General features: G+C 49.0%; 2 protein-coding genes across 2 annotated transcripts in view; one reads left to right on the top strand and one right to left on the bottom strand.

The window, feature by feature from the left end:
* The window catches only part of LOC135531669 (coiled-coil and C2 domain-containing protein 1A-like), a 301,157-nt gene that overhangs the window by 213,505 nt on the left and 72,652 nt on the right, over positions 1 to 15,000 (bottom strand).
* LOC135531610 (coiled-coil and C2 domain-containing protein 1A-like) overlaps positions 1 to 15,000 on the top strand; it is a 50,407-nt gene that overhangs the window by 21,518 nt on the left and 13,889 nt on the right.

Below are 15,000 nucleotides of genomic sequence, written 5' to 3'. Positions count from 1 at the left end.
ACCAGACCTGGTTAACACACCAGATACACCAGACCTGGTTAACACACCAGACCTGGTTAACACACCAGACCTGGTTAACACACCAGACCTGGTTAACACACCAGACCTGGTTAACACACCAGACCTGGTTGATACACCAGACCTGGTTAACACACTAGATACACCAGACCTGGTTAATACACCAGACCTGGTTAACACACTAGATACACCAGACCTGGTTAATACACCAGACCTGGTTAATACACCAGATACACCAGACCTGGTTAACACACCAGACCTGGTTAACACACCAGACCTGGTTGACACACCAGACCTGGTTGACACACCAGACCTGGTTGACACACCAGACCTGGTTGACACACCAGACCTGGTTGACACACCAGACCTGGTTAACACACTAGATACACCAGACCTGGTTAATACACCAGATACACCAGACCTGGTTAACACACCAGACCTGGTTAACACACCAGACCTGGTTAACACACCAGACCTGGTTAACACACCAGACCTGGTTAACACACCAGACCTGGTTAACACACCAGACCTGGTTAACACACCTGGTTAACCAGACCTGGTTAACACACCAGACCTGGTTAACACACCAGACCTGGTTAACACACCAGACCTGGTTAACACACCAGACCTGGTTAACACACCAGACCTGGTTAACACACCAGATACACCAGACCTGGTTAACACCAGACCTGGTTAACACACCAGACCTGGTTAATACACAGACCAGACCTGGTTAACACACCAGATGGTTAACACACAGACCTGGTTAACACACCAGATACACCAGACCTGGTTAATACACCAGACCTGGTTAATACACCAGACCTGGTTAACACACCAGACCTGGTTAACACACCAGACCTGGTTAACACACCAGACCTGGTTAACACACCAGACCTGGTTAACACACCAGACCTGGTTAACACACCAGACCTGGTTAACACACCAGACCTGGTTAACACACCAGACCTGGTTAACACACCAGATACACCAGACCTGGTTAACACACCAGACCTGGTTAACACACCAGACCTGGTTAACACACCAGACCTGGTTAACACACCAGACCTGGTTAACACACCAGATAAGCCAGACCTGGTTAACACACCAGACCTGGTTAACACACCAGACCTGGTTAACACACCAGACCTGGTTAACACACCAGACCTGGTTAACACACCAGACCTGGTTAACACACCAGACCTGGTTAACACACCAGACACACCAGACCTGGTTAACACACCAGACCTGGTTAACACACCAGACCTGGTTAACACACCAGACCTGGTTAACACACCAGACACACCAGACCTGGTTAACACACCAGACCTGGTTAACACACCAGACCTGGTTAACACACCAGACCTGGTTAACACACCAGATACACCAGACCTGGTTAACACACCAGACCTGGTTAACACACCAGACCTGGTTAACACATCAGACCTGGTTAACACACCAGACCTGGTTAATACACCAGACCTGGTTAACACACCAGACCTGGTTAACACACCAGACCTGGTTAACACACCAGACCTGGTTAACACACCAGACCTGGTTAATACACCAGACCTGGTTAATACACCAGACACACCAGACCTGGTTAACACACCAGACCTGGTTAACACACCAGACCTGGTTAACACACCAGATACACCAGACCTGGTTAATACACCAGACCTGGTTAATACACCAGATACACCAGACCTGGTTAACACACCAGACCTGGTTAATACACCAGACCTGGTTAATACACCAGACCTGGTTAACACACCAGACCTGGTTAACACACCAGACCTGGTTAACACACCAGACCTGGTTAACACACCAGACCTGGTTAACACACCAGACCTGGTTAACACACCAGACCTGGTTAACACACCAGACCTGGTTAACACACCAGATACACCAGACCTGGTTAACACACCAGACCTGGTTAATACACCAGACCTGGTTAACACACCAGACCTGGTTAATACACACCAGACCTGGTTAACACCAGACCTGGTTAACACACCAGACCTGGTTAACACACCAGACCTGGTTAATACACCAGAGCTGGTTAACACACCAGACCTGGTTAATACACCAGATACACCAGACCTGGTTAACACACCAGACCTGGTTAACCTGGTTAACACACCAGACCTGGTTAACACACCAGACCTGGTTAACACACCAGACCTGGTTAACACACCAGACCTGGTTAATACACCAGACCTGGTTAATACACCAGACCTGGTTAACACACCAGACCTGGTTAACACACCAGACCTGGTTAATACACCAGATACACCAGACCTGGTTAACACACCACCTGGTTAATACACCAGACCTGGTTAACACACCAGACCTGGTTAATACACCAGATACACCAGACCTGGTTAACACAGACCAGACCTGGTTAATACACCAGACCTGGTTAACACACCAGACCTGGTTAACACACCAGACCTACACCAGACCTGGTTAATACACCAGACCTGGTTAACACACCAGACCTGGTTAACACACCAGACCTGGTTAACACACCAGACACCAGACCTGGTTAACACACCAGACCTGGTTAACACACCAGACCTGGTTAACACACCAGACCAAGACCTGGTTAACACACCAGACCTGGTTAACACACCAGACCTGGTTAACACACCAGACCTGGTTAACACACCAGATACACAGACCACCAGACCTGGTTAATACACCAGACCTGGTTAACACACCAGACCTGGTTAACACACCAGACCTGGTTAATACACCAGACCTAACACACAGACCTGGTTAACACACCAGACCTGGTTAACACACCAGACCTGGTTAACACACCAGACCTGGTTAACACACCAGACCTGGTTAACACACCAGACCTGGTTAACACACCAGACCTGGTTAACACACCAGACCTGGTTAACACACCAGACCTGGTTAACACACCAGACCTGGTTAACACACCAGACCTGGTTAACACACCAGACCTGGTTAACACACCAGACCTGGTTAACACACCAGACCTGGTTAACACACACAGACCTGGTTAACACACCAGATACACCAGACCTGGTTAATACACCAGACCTGGTTAATACACCAGACCTGGTTAATACACCAGACCTGGTTAACAGACCTGGTTAATACACCAGACCTGGTTAACACACCAGACCTGGTTAACACACCAGACCTGGTTAACACACCAGACCTGGTTAACACACCAGATACACCAGACCTGGTTAATACACCAGACCTGGTTAACACACCAGACCTGGTTAACACACCAGACCTGGTTAACACACCAGACCTGGTTAACACACCAGATACACCACCAGACCCAGACCTGGTTAATACACCAGACCTGGTTAACACACCAGACCTGGTTAACACACCAGACCTGGTTAACACACCAGATACACCAGACCTGGTTAACACACCAGACCTGGTTAACACACCAGACCTGGTTAACACACCAGACCTGGTTAACACACCAGATACACCAGACCTGGTTAATACACCAGACCTGGTTAATACACCAGACCTGGTTAACACACCAGACCTGGTTAACACACCAGATACACCAGACCTGGTTAACACACCAGACCTGGTTAACACACCAGACCTGGTTAACACACCAGACACCAGACCTGGTTAACACACCAGACCTGGTTAACACACCAGACCCTGGTTACATCCCATACACACCAGACCTGGTTAACACACCAGACCTGGTTAACACACCAGACCTGGTTAACACACCAGACCTGGTTAACAACAGACCTGGTTAACAGACCCTGGTTAACACACCAGACCTGGTTAACACACCAGACCTGGTTAACACCAGACCTGGTTACACCAGACCTGGTTAACACACCAGACCTGGTTAACACACCAGACCTGGTTAATACACCAGACCTGGTTAACACACCAGACCTGGTTAACACACCAGACCTGGTTAACACACCAGATACACCAGACCTGGTTAACACACCAGACCTGGTTAACACACCAGACCTGGTTAACACACCAGACCTGGTTAACACACCAGACCTGGTTAACACCAGACCTGGTTAACACACCAGACCTGGTTAATACACCAGAGCTGGTTAACACACCAGACCTGGTTAATACACCAGATACACCAGACCTGGTTAACACACCAGACCTGGTTAATACACCAGAGCTGGTTAACACACCAGACCTGGTTAATACACCAGATACACCAGACCTGGTTAATACACCAGACCTGGTTAATACACCAGATACACCAGACCTGGTTAACACACCAGACCTGGTTAATACACCAGAGCTGGTTAACACACCAGACCTGGTTAACACACCAGATACACCAGACCTGGTTAACACACCAGACCTGGTTAACACACCAGACCTGGTTAACACACCAGACCTGGTTAACACACCAGACCTGGTTAACACACCAGACCTGGTTAACACACCAGACCTGGTTAACACACCAGACCTGGTTAACACACCTGGTTAACACACCAGACCTGGTTAACACACCAGACCTGGTTAACACACCAGACCTGGTTAATACACCAGACACACCAGACCTGGTTAACACACCAGACCTGGTTAACACACCAGACCTGGTTAACACACCAGATACACCAGACCTGGTTAACACACCAGACCTGGTTAATGGTTACACCAGATACACCAGACCTGGTTAACACACCAGACCTGGTTAACACACCAGACCTGGTTAACACCAGACCTGGTTAACACACCAGACCTGGTTAACACACCAGATACACCAGACCTGGTTAACACACCAGACCTGGTTAACACACCAGACCTGGTTAACACACCAGACCTGGTTAACACACCAGACCTGGTTAACACACCAGATACACCAGACCTGGTTAACACACCAGACCTGGTTAACACACCAGACCTGGTTAACACACCAGACCTGGTTAACACACCAGACCTGGTTAACACACCAGACCTGGTTAACACACCAGACACACCAGACCTGGTTAACACACCAGATACACAGACCTGGTTAACACACCAGACCTGGTTAACACACCAGACCTGGTTAACACACCAGACCTGGTTAACACACCAGACCTGGTTAACACAGATAGACCTGGTTAACACACCAGACCTGGTTAACACACCAGACCTGGTTAACTACACCAGACCTGGTTAACACACCAGACCTGGTTAACACACCAGACCTGGTTAACCACCAGACCTGGTTAACACCAGACCTGGTTAACACACCAGATACACCAGACCTGGTTAACACACCACCAGACCTGGTTAATACACCAGACCTGGTTAACACACCAGATACACCAGACCTGGTTAATACACCAGACCTGGTTAATACACCAGATACACCAGACCTGGTTAACACACCAGACCTGGTTAACACACCAGACCTGGTTAACACACCAGACCTGGTTAACACACCAGACCTGGTTAACACACCAGACCTGGTTAACACACCAGACCTGGTTAACACACCAGACCTGGTTAACACACCAGATACACCAGACCTGGTTAATACACCAGATACACCAGACCTGGTTAACACACCAGACCTGGTTAACACACCAGACCTGGTTAACACACCAGACCTGGTTAACACACCAGATACACCAGACCTGGTTAACACACCAGACCTGGTTAACACACCAGACCTGGTTAACACACCAGACCTGGTTAATACACCAGACCTGGTTAACACACCAGACCTGGTTAACACACCAGACCTGGTTAACACACCAGATACACCAGACCTGGTTAACACACCAGACCTGGTTAATACACCAGACACACCAGACCTGGTTAACACACCAGACCTGGTTAACACACCAGACCTGGTTAACACACCAGATACACCAGACCTGGTTAATACACCAGACCTGGTTAATACACCAGACCTGGTTAACACACCAGACCTGGTTAACACACCAGACCTGGTTAACACACCAGACCTGGTTAACACACCAGACCTGGTTAACACACCAGATACACCAGACCTGGTTAACACACCAGACCTGGTTAACACACCAGACCTGGTTAACACACCAGACCTGGTTAACACACCAGACCTGGTTAACACACCAGACCTGGTTAACACACCAGACCTGGTTAACACACCAGATGGTTACACCAGACCTGGTTAACACACCAGACCTGGTTAATAGACCTGGTTACACCAGACCTGGTTAACACACCAGACCTGGTTAACACACCAGACCTGGTTAACACACCAGATGGTTAATACACCAGACCTGGTTAATACACCAGATGGTTAACACCAGACCTGGTTAACACACCAGACCTGGTTAACACACCAGACCTGGTTAACACACCAGACCTGGTTAACACACCAGACCTGGTTAACACACCAGACCTGGTTAACACACCAGACCTGGTTAACACACCAGACCTGGTTAACACACCAGACCTGGTTAACACACCAGACCTGGTTAACACACCAGACCTGGTTAACACACCAGACCTGGTTAACACACCAGATACACCAGACCTGGTTAAGATACACACCAGACCTGGTTAACACACCAGACCTGGTTAACACACCAGACCTGGTTAACACACCAGACCTGGTTAACACACCAGACCTGGTTAACACACCAGACCTGGTTACACACCAGACCTGGTTAACACACCAGACCTGGTTAACACACCAGACCTGGTTAACACCAGACCTGGTTAACACACCAGATACACCAGACCTGGTTAACACACCAGACCTGGTTAACACACCAGACCTGGTTAACACACACCAGACCTGGTTAACACACCAGACCTGGTTAACACCAGACCTGGTTACACCAGACCTGGTTAACACACCAGACCTGGTTAACACACCAGACCTGGTTAACACACCAGATACCCAGACCTGGTTAATACACCAGACCTGGTTAATACACCAGACCTGGTTACACCAGACCTGGTTAACACACCAGACCTGGTTAACACACCAGACCTGGTTAACACACCAGATGGTTAATACACCAGACCTGGTTAATACACCAGATACACCAGACCTGGTTAACACACCAGACCTGGTTAACACACCAGACCTGGTTAATACACCAGAGCTGGTTAACACACCAGACCTGGTTAACACACCAGACCTGGTTAACACACCAGACCTGGTTAACACACCAGATACACCAGACCTGGTTAACACACCAGACCTGGTTAACACACCAGACCTGGTTAACACACCAGACCTGACCTGGTTAACACACCAGACCTGGTTAACAGATACACCAGACCTGGTTAACACACCAGACCTGGTTAACACACCAGACCTGGTTAACACACCAGACCTGGTTAACACACCAGACCTGGTTAACACACCAGACCTGGTTAACACACCAGATACACCAGACCTGGTTAACACACCAGACCTGGTTAACACACCAGACCTGGTTAACACACCAGACCTGGTTAACACACCAGATACACCAGACCTGGTTAACACACCAGACCTGGTTAACACACCAGACCTGGTTAACACACCAGACCTGGTTAACACACCAGATACAGACCTGGTTAAGACCTGGTTAACACACCAGACCTGGTTAACACACCAGACCTGGTTAACACACCAGACCTGGTTAACACACCAGACCTGGTTAACACACCAGATACACCAGACCTGGTTAACACACCAGACCTGGTTAACACACCAGACCTGGTTAACACACCAGACCTGGTTAACACACCAGATACACCAGACCTGGTTAACACACCAGACCTGGTTAACACACCAGACCTGGTTAACACACCAGACCTGGTTAACACACCAGACCTGGTTAACACACCAGACCTGGTTAACACACCAGACCTGACCTGGTTAACACACCAGACCTGGTTAATACACCAGACCTGGTTAACACACCAGATACACTGGTTAACACACCAGACCTGGTTAACACACCAGACCTGGTTAACACACCAGACCTGGTTAACACACACACCAGACCTGGTTAACACACCAGACCTGGTTAACACACCAGATACACCAGACCTGGTTAACACACCAGACCTGGTTAACACACCAGACCTGGTTACACACCAGACCTGGTTAACACACCAGACCTGGTTAACACACCAGACCACACCAGACCTGGTTAACACACCAGACCTGGTTAACACAGATACACAGACCTGGTTAACACACCAGACCTGGTTAACACACCAGACCTGGTTAACACACCAGACCTGGTTAACACACCAGATACACCAGACCTGGTTAACACACCAGACCTGGTTAACACACCAGACCTGGTTAACCAGACCTGGTTAACACCAGACCTGGTTAACACACCAGACCTGGTTAACACACCAGACCTGGTTAACCAGATACACCAGACCTGGTTAACACACCAGACCTGGTTAACACACCAGACCTGGTTAACACACCAGACCTGGTTACACCAGACCTGGTTAACACACCAGACCTGGTTAACACACCAGATGGTTAACACACCAGACCTGGTTAACACACCAGACCTGGTTAACACACCAGACCTGGTTAACACACCAGACCACCAGACCTGGTTAACACACCAGACCTGGTTAACACACCAGACCTGGTTAACACAGACCTGGTTAACACACCAGACCTGGTTAACACACCAGACCTGGTTAACACACCAGACCTGGTTAACACACCAGACCTGGTTAACACACCAGACACTGGTTAACACACCAGACCTGGTTAACACACCAGACCTGGTTAACACCTGGTTAACACACCAGACCTGGTTAACACACAGACTGGTTAACACACCAGGTTAACACCAGACCTGGTTAATACACCAGACCTGGTTAACACACCAGACCTGGTTAACACACCAGACCTGGTTAACACACCAGACCTGGTTAACACACCAGACCTGGTTAACACACCTGGTTAACACACCAGACCTGGTTAACACACCAGACCTGGTTAACACACCAGACCTGGTTAACACACCAGATACCCAGACCTGGTTAACACACCAGACCTGGTTAACACACCAGACCTGGTTAACACACCAGACCTGGTTAACACACCAGACCTGGTTAACACACCAGATACACCAGACCTGGTTAACACACCAGACCTGGTTAACACACCAGACCTGGTTAACACACCAGACCTGGTTAACACACCAGACCTGGTTAACACACCAGATACACCAGACCTGGTTAATACACCAGACCTGGTTAATACACCAGACCTGGTTAATACACCAGACCTGGTTAACACACCAGACCTGGTTAACACACCAGATACACCAGACCTGGTTAACACACCAGACCTGGTTAATACACCAGACCTGGTTAACACACCAGACCTGGTTAACACACCAGACCTGGTTAACACACCAGATACACCAGACCTGGTTAACACACCAGACCTGGTTAACACACCAGACCTGGTTAACACACCAGACCTGGTTAACACCAGACCTGGTTACACCAGACCTGGTTAACACACCAGACCTGGTTAACACACCAGACCTGGTTAACACACCAGACCTGGTTAATACACCAGACCTGGTTAACACACCAGACCTGGTTAACACACCAGACCTGGTTAACACACCAGATACACCAGACCTGGTTAACACACCAGACCTGGTTAACACACCAGACCTGGTTACACACAGACCTGGTTAACACACCAGATACACCAGACCTGGTTAACACACCAGACCTGGTTAACACACCAGACCTGGTTAACACACCAGACCTGGTTAACACACCAGACCTGGTTAACACACCAGAACACACCAGACCTGGTTAACACACCAGACCTGGTTAATACACCAGACCTGGTTAACACACCAGACCTGGTTAACACACCAGATACACCAGACCTGGTTAACACCAGACACACAGACCTGGTTAACACACCAGACCACCAGGTTAACACACCAGATACACCAGACCTGGTTAATACACCAGACCTGGTTAACACCAGACCTGGTTAACACACCAGACCTGGTTAACACACCAGACCTGGTTAACACACCAGACCTGGTTAACACACCAGACCTGGTTAACACACAGACCTGGTTAACACACCAGACCTGGTTAACACACCAGACCTGGTTAACACACCAGACCTGGTTAACACACCAGACCTGGTTAACACACCAGACCTGGTTAACACACCAGATACACCAGACCTGGTTAACACACCAGACCTGGTTAACACACAGACCTGGTTAACACACCAGACCTGGTTAACACACCAGACCTGGTTAACACACCAGATACACCAGACCTGGTTAACACACCAGACCTGGTTAACACACCAGACCTGGTTAACACACCAGACCTGGTTAACACACCAGATACACCAGACCTGGTTAACACACCAGACCTGGTTAACACACCAGACCTGGTTAACACACCAGACCTGGTTAACACACCAGACACACCAGACCTGGTTAACACACCAGACCTGGTTAACACACCAGACCTGGTTAACACACCAGACCTGGTTAACACACCAGACCTGGTTAACACTGGTTAACACACCAGACCTGGTTAACACCAGACCTGGTTAACACCAGACCTGGTTAATACACCAGACCTGGTTAATACACCAGACCTGGTTAATACACCAGACCTGGTTAACACACCAGATGCACAAGACCTGGTTAACACACCAGACCTGGTTAACACACCAGACCTGGTTAACACACCAGATACACCAGACCTGGTTAATACACCAGACCTGGTTAATACACCAGACCTGGTTAACACACCAGATGCACAAGACCTGGTTAACACACCAGACCTGGTTAATACACCAGACCTGGTTAACACACCAGACCTGGTTAACACACCAGACCTGGTTAACACACCAGATTACACACAGACCTCGTTAACACACCAGACCTGGTTAATACACCAGACCTGGTTAACACACCAGATACACCAGACCTGGTTAACACACCAGATACACCAGACCTGGTTAACACACCAGACCTGGTTAACACACCAGACCTGGTTAATACACCAGACCTGGTTAACACACCAGACCTGGTTAACACACCAGACCTGGTTAACACACCAGAGCTGGTTAACACACCAGACCTGGTTAACACACCAGACCTGGTTAACACACCAGATAACACAGACCTGGTTAACACACCAGACCTGGTTAACACACCAGACCTGGTTAACACACCAGATACACCAGACCTGGTTAACCAGACCTGGTTAACACACCAGACCTGGTTAACACACCAGACCTGGTTAACCTGGTTACACCAGACCTGGTTAACACACCAGACCTGGTTAACACACCAGACCTGGTTAACACACCAGACCTGGTTAACACACCAGACCTAAGGTTAACACACCAGGTTAACACACCAGACCTGGTTAACACCAGACCTGGTTAACACACCAGACCTGGTTAACACCAGACCAGACCTGGACCTGGTTAATACACCAGACCTGGTTAACACACCAGACCTGGTTAACACACCAGACCTGGTTAACACACCAGACACCAGACCTGGTTAACACACCAGACCTGGTTAACACACCAGACCTGGTTAACACACCAGACCTGGTTAACACACCAGACCTGGTTAACACACCAGATACACCAGACCTGGTTAATACACCAGACCTGGTTAACACACCAGACCTGGTTAACACACCAGACCTGGTTAACACACCAGATACACCAGACCTGGTTAACACACCAGACCTGGTTAATACACCAGACCTGGTTAACACACCAGACCTGGTTAACACACCAGACCTGGTTAACACACCAGATACACCAGACCTGGTTAACACACCAGACCTGGTTAACACACCAGACCTGGTTAACACACCAGACCTGGTTAACACACCAGACCTGGTTAACACACCAGACCTGGTTAACACACCAGACCTGGTTAACACACCAGATACACCAGACCTGGTTAATACACCAGACCTGGTTAACACACCAGACCTGGTTAACACACCAGATACACCAGACCTGGTTAATACACCAGACACACCAGAGCTGGTTAACACACCAGACCTGGTTAACACACCAGATACACCAGACCTGGTTAATACACCAGACCTGGTTAATACACCAGATACACCAGACCTGGTTAACACACCAGACCTGGTTAACACACCAGACCTGGTTAACACACCAGACCTGGTTAACACACCAGATACACCAGACCTGGTTAACACACCAGACCTGGTTAACACACCAGACCTGGTTAACACACCAGACCTGGTTAACACACCAGACCTGGTTAACACCAGACCTGGTTAACAGACCTGGTTAACACACCAGACCTGGTTAACACACCAGATACACTGGTTAACACACCAGACCTGGTTAACACACCAGACCTGGTTAACACACCAGACCTGGTTAACACACCAGACCTGGTTAACACACCAGACCTGGTTAACACACCAGACCTGGTTAACACACCAGATACACCAGACCTGGTTAACACACCAGACCTGGTTAACACACCAGACCTGGTTAACACACCAGACCTGGTTAACACACCAGACCTGGTTAACACACCAGACCTGGTTAACACACCAGACCTGGTTAACACACCAGATACACCAGACCTGGTTAACACACCAGATACACCAGACCTGGTTAACACACCAGACCTGGTTAACACACCAGACCTGGTTAACACACCAGACCTGGTTAACACACCAGACCTGGTTAACACACCAGACCTGGTTAACACACCAGACCTGGTTAACACACAGACCTGGTTAATACACCAGACCTGGTTAACACACCAGACCTGGTTAACACACCAGACCTGGTTAACACACCAGACCTGGTTAACACACCAGACCTGGTTAACACACCAGACCTGGTTAACACACCAGACACTGACCTGGTTAATACACCAGACCTGGTTAATACACCAGACCTGGTTAACACACCAGACCTGGTTAATACACCAGATACACCAGACCTGGTTAACACACCAGACCTGGTTAATACACCAGAGCTGGTTAACACACCAGACCTGGTTAACACACCAGACCTGGTTAATACACCAGAGCTGGTTAACACACCAGACCTGGTTAATACACCAGACCTGGTTAACACACCAGACCTGATTAACACACCAGACCTGATTAACACACCAGACCTGGTTAACACACCAGACCTGGTTAACACACCAGACCTGGTTAATACACCAGACCTGGTTAACACACCAGACCTGGTTAACACACCAGACCTGGTTAACACACCAGACCTAACACACCAGACCTGGTTAACACAGACCTGGTTAGACCTGGTTAACACACCAGACCTGGTTAACACACCAGACCTGGTTAACACACCAGACCTGGTTAACACACACAGACCTGGTTAACACACCAGACCCTGGTTAATACACCAGACCTGGTTAATACACCAGACCTGGTTAACACACCAGACCTGGTTAACACACCAGATACACCAGACCTGGTTAACACACCAGACCTGGTTAACACACCAGACCTAACACACCAGACCTGGTTAACACACCAGACCTGGTTAACACACCAGACCTGGTTAACACACCAGACCTGGTTAACACACCAGACCTGGTTAACACACCAGACCCAGACCTGGTTAACACACCAGACCTGGTTAACACACCAGACCTGGTTAACACACCAGACCTGGTTAACACACCAGACCTGGTTACACACACCAGATACACCAGACCTGGTTAACACACCAGACCTGGTTAACACACCAGACCTGGTTAACACACCAGACCTGGTTAACACACCAGATACACCAGACCTGGTTAATACACCAGACCTGGTTAACACACCAGACCTGGTTAACCAGACCTACACCAGACCTGGTTAACACACCAGACCTGGTTAACACACAGACCTGGTTAACACACCAGAACACACCAGACCTGGTTAACACACCAGACCTGGTTAACACACCAGACCTGGTTAACACACCAGACCTGGTTAACACACCAGACCTGGTTAACACACCAGACCTGGTTAACACACCAGACCTGGTTAACACACCAGACACCAGACCTGGTTAACACACCAGACCTGGTTAACACACCAGACCTGGTTAACACACCAGACCTGGTTAACACCAGACCTGGTTAACACACCAGATACACCAGACCTGGTTAACACACCAGACCTGGTTAACACACACAGACCTGGTTAACACACCAGACCTGGTTAACACACACCAGACCTGGTTAACACACCAGACCTGGTTAACACACCAGACCTGGTTAACACACCAGACCTGGTTAACACACCAGACCTGGTTAACACACCAGGTTAACACCCAGACCTGGTTAACACACCAGACCTGGTTAACACACCAGACCTGGTTAACACACCAGACCTGGTTAACACACCAGACACCAGACCTGGTTAACACCACACCAGACCTGGTTAACACACCAGATACACCAGACCTGGTTAACACACCAGACCTGGTTAACACACCAGACCTGGTTAACACACCAGACCTGGTTAACACCACCAGACCTGGTTAACACACCAGACCTGACCTGGTTAACACACCAGACCTGGTTAACACACCAGACCTGGTTAACACACCAGACCTGGTTAACACACCAGACCTGGTTAACACACCAGACCTGGTTAACACACCAGACCTGGTTAACACACCAGACCACCAGACCTGGTTAACACCTGGTTAACACCAGACCTGGTTAACACACCAGACCTGGTTAACACACCAGACCTGGTTAATACACCAGACCTGGTTAACACACCAGACCTGGTTAACACACCAGACCTGGTTAACACACCAGACCTGGTTAACACACCAGACCTGGTTAACACACCAGACCTGGTTAACACACCAGACCTGGTTAACACCACACCAGACCTGGTTAACACACCAGACCTGGTTAACACACCAGACCTGGTTAACACACCAGACCTGGTTAACACAGACCTGGTTAACAC

The sequence above is a fragment of the Oncorhynchus masou genome, chromosome 5 (assembly GCF_036934945.1).
Source record: "Oncorhynchus masou masou isolate Uvic2021 chromosome 5, UVic_Omas_1.1, whole genome shotgun sequence".
Taxonomy (NCBI): domain Eukaryota; kingdom Metazoa; phylum Chordata; class Actinopteri; order Salmoniformes; family Salmonidae; genus Oncorhynchus; species Oncorhynchus masou.
The sequence above is the reverse complement of the archived record's forward strand: the minus strand, read 5'-3'. Positions and strand labels throughout refer to the sequence as shown.